General features: G+C 44.9%; 1 pseudogene; it reads left to right on the plus strand.

Annotated features, from left to right (window-relative positions):
- Positions 1 to 2,911: 2,911 nt before the first annotated feature.
- LOC142287674 (U2 spliceosomal RNA) lies at positions 2,912 to 3,118 on the plus strand (annotated as a pseudogene).
- The last annotated feature ends 825 nt before the right edge of the window (positions 3,119 to 3,943 follow it).

Below are 3,943 nucleotides of genomic sequence, written 5' to 3' on the forward strand. Positions count from 1 at the left end.
CTTTATGATCTTAGATAACTTTATCCTTGATAAAGACCTAAAAACAAGGTCGAAACGTTGGATGAATTATCCTTTTGCACAAATAAAGAATTTTCAGCATTCCAAGAGTTCTTTTCTTACGTTATTGATCACTATAGTGTGCCAGAGCTATTTCTATTGAATTGACTCTTATTTTTTCTGAGCACCTGCTATATACACAGTGACCCAGACATATTCAAGTTTCATTCAGAAGGCAGAGGGAAGCCTTAGCAGCTGAGCCTATATCTTGGCTTGTCAGCATTAGAACAGGCCGGCGATTACAGGGTAACATGAAAAATGTCCAGCTTGCATTATGACTAGAACATGACAATATCCTTTTAAGTACTAACCTATGATGCGTTCCTAAGCAGTTGATGTTATATGTTCTACATTTCATTTTCTGCATACTTTACAAGTAGTAGAATTTGCTTTGATATAGGCAACTGGATTTTCACAATGAAAAGGCAAAGGATAACGCCCGAAAAAGACGCCATACATTATGTCAGTGCCATCACTGACAAACCTGGATTGACCATGAAATACATCAATCCCCTTAAAGGTGAGTTAAAACAAGTTTTAACTAAATTGCCTTAATATTGTCATGCATTAGAATGACTGTCTTAGGTAATGATAAATATTTTCTACAGGAAGAGGAGTGTTTGCTGAAACTGAAATCGAAAAAGGGAGTTTTGTTGCAGAATATCGAGGCGAGCTCACGTATGCACTTACGATGGTAGACAACTACTCGAGATTTATGGTTGTGGTACAAGTCAAAGATCTAATGGCCCATACTGCAGCGAAGGTCTTCCAAGCACACTTATGCAGACCTCATGGCTACTCAGAGAGAGTCCTCACAGATCAAGGCACAGCCTTTGAAGCGGAAATCTTCAAGGACTTCTGCAGCTTTTACCGATGCAGGAAGATGCGCACTACACCCTACCATGCTCAAACCAATGGTTATCAACCTGCTCAGGACTTTACCCCATATTCCAGATGTGGCCTTACAAGTGATTTATAGAGGGGTAACAATACGTTGGGATCACCGGATCTAATCTCCCTTTTTATACACCCTAAAATCTTGTTTGCTTTAGAATAAACAATAACATCATAAAGGTATAGCAGTACCGTTTCAAAGTTTCGGTGTCCCAAGCAGCATTCCATCAGCCTCTGGAAGGTTCCTGGCAAATTGCACAGCTCGAAGGGCATGCTTTTGAACTCGCAGAGACCCATCGGGGTGGCAAAGGCGGTCTTCTCCCGGTCTGCCTCAGCAACGGACACTTGCCAATAGCGACTAGTGAGATCAAGGGTAGAAAAATAATTTGCAGTTCTCAATGCAGCTAGCTATTCCTCAATACAGGGGAGTGGTGCTGTCCTTCTTCTTTAACAGGACCAACGGAGCTGCCCAGAGGCTACAACTGTCACGGATAACCCCAGCCTCCTTCATGTTGCTCAACATGTCCTTGGTACACTGGTAATGTGCAGGTAGTTTTGGCTTATATCTCTCTTTGATGGGTGGGTGTGCACTTGTGGGGATGTAGTGTTTGACCCCTTTTATTCTTCAAAAGTCTAGCGGATGTTTGCTGAAGACTTGCTCGTATTCTTGCACTAGCCTGTAGACCCCCTTCTTGTGATGTGAAGGTGTGGAGTCAGTGCCTACGTGTAATTCCTTACACCACTCCTCTGGCTGACTTGGTGAGCTGTCACTGAATGGGTGGGCTGAAGCAATGGTGGATGCTGCTGTTTGGATAGCATGTGTATCTACTGAGAACAGCTTATCAATGGTGGCAAATCGGAGCAGCTTAATCTCTTGCTCTCCGCAGTTCAACACTCTCATGGGCACTCTTCCCTTCCATATTAATGAATAAAACTATGATGTAAATAGCATATAGATACCCCACAAATGCAGATAAAAGTAGGTTATGGGAAAAGGGGGAAGAGAGAAACAGGAAAATAGTGGAATAAAGTATACCTTCCAGGTGGGAGAGGAAATGGCAGCACAGCCAGTGGAGGTGAAGCAAGGGGAGCCTGCAACTAAAGAGTTGAGAGCGTTATCACATGGTGACTGAGCCTGATTGTAACGGGAGCATAGAGGTGCCGATCCTGTCTTACCTGCGTTGGTGTAGAAGTGGGTGTCCTGTGGTGGAGTCAGCTATGTGCAGTGGTGGCCGTGGGTTCTTTTATGTGCGACCGTAGTAATAGCTGCGCCCACTTCCTGTATGGGAGTGGAATGCAGTGAGGGTAATGGAACGCACGCCTGCGCATTTGTGTTTAACGTCGCGCATGTGCAGAACGGAGAAAAGGCTGCGCTCACTTCCTAATGAAAGGGAGTGAGACGCATCTGGGAAGGGAAGGGAAAAGATTAGGGTTTGGGGATGATGAAAGGGCTTTCTACGGGCAAGGATGGCAAAGGGTGGCAGTGACGGAAAGTCAGGCAGCCTGTCCTGTCCTGTCCTGTCCGTCCGTCTTTTTGTATCATGAATTGGAAAGACTGCAAGGGGGAGGGGAGGTGCTTGTGTCCAAAAGGAGGAGTTATTCAGATTCATTGCAGTGGGCGGCGGCTGCAAAAAGCACCATTCTTCTTGTTTTTGCTCTGCAAAACAGCCTTTTCAAGGGTTGGCTTGGGTGACAAAATGTCTTCTGTAGGCGTGGGTTTGTCTCCCTCTCCCTAAGATGTGTCCGGTATAGGCCAGGGTGCCACTCAAGGCCGTAACCAATTCGGGTTATAGCTTCTCGGCCTTTTGGCTAAGATCAAGTGTAGTTTCGGAGGACGCTACCTTGGTCGGTACTGGAAGGTGCCTGGGATTGCACGTCTGCCGGCCTTGAGGAAGTGTGTGCGCCTTCTGGTGACACATAGCCCTCTTGTGCCTGGACGGTTCCCAGGCAACGGGAGGCGATCACCTTTGTTATTTTGAAGTCCTACTGATAAACAGAAAAAAAAAAAAATTAAATCTGTTCTTATCAGTTTAATATCTGATACGTCCCCTCTCTGGGGACCATATATTAAATGGATTTTTAGAACAAGGAGATGGAAAAAATCTTGCTCTGTCCACTCCACGCATTGACCTGGTATTGCAGTACCTCCAGGACCGGTGCACCCCTTCTTAACCCAGTTTCCAAAAGCAGAACTCAATTCACCTGATTCAAATGAGCCCCATTAGTGAATTGAAAGAAAGCAAAAACTTTATATGCACCTCAATTTGGCCAATTCACTTTTCACACTTTCACCCTTTTTTTTATCTTTCACACCTTTTACTTGCTTTATTGATGCAAAAAGCTGTGCCAAATAGCAAACTCATCTCCACTCAACTTGACCAACTCTGCTATGTCCCGTGCAGTATCTTATTCTCAGTCTTATCTAGATCATTTGCAATTGAATAGAATAGATCCCTTTTGGCTGCTTATGACTGTGTAAAATATGTAGTTTTACTGGGCTGGGATGAGAGAATCCATTGAAGCATGGTGTAGGGATTGTGGTTCCTGTGTGCTAAGAAGAGAGGCTGGCACCAGCCAGAAAGCCCCATTGCAGCCAATAATCACTTAATAACTTTTTCAACTTGTCATCATATGGGAGGCCTTCCATTCCTTGTAGTAGTCTAGTTGCCCACCTTTGAACTGACTCTAACTTCTGAATGTCCTTTTTAAAATGTGGAGCCCAAAACTGGTTCCCATATTCCAGATGTAGCCTTACAAGTGATTTATAGAGGTGTAACAATACGTTGGGATCACGGGATATAATCTCCCTTTTTATACACCCTAAAATCTTGTCCCAAGCAGCATTCCATCAGCCTCTGGAAGGTTCCTGGCGCATTGCACAGCTCGAAGGGCATGCTTTTGAACTCGCAGAGACCCATAGGGGTGGCGAAGGCGGTCTTCTCCCGGTCTGCCTCAGCAACGGACACTTGCCAATAGTGACTAGTGAGATCAA

This window comes from Anomaloglossus baeobatrachus, unplaced genomic scaffold (assembly GCF_048569485.1).
Source record: "Anomaloglossus baeobatrachus isolate aAnoBae1 unplaced genomic scaffold, aAnoBae1.hap1 Scaffold_74, whole genome shotgun sequence".
In the NCBI taxonomy this organism is placed as follows: domain Eukaryota; kingdom Metazoa; phylum Chordata; class Amphibia; order Anura; family Aromobatidae; genus Anomaloglossus; species Anomaloglossus baeobatrachus.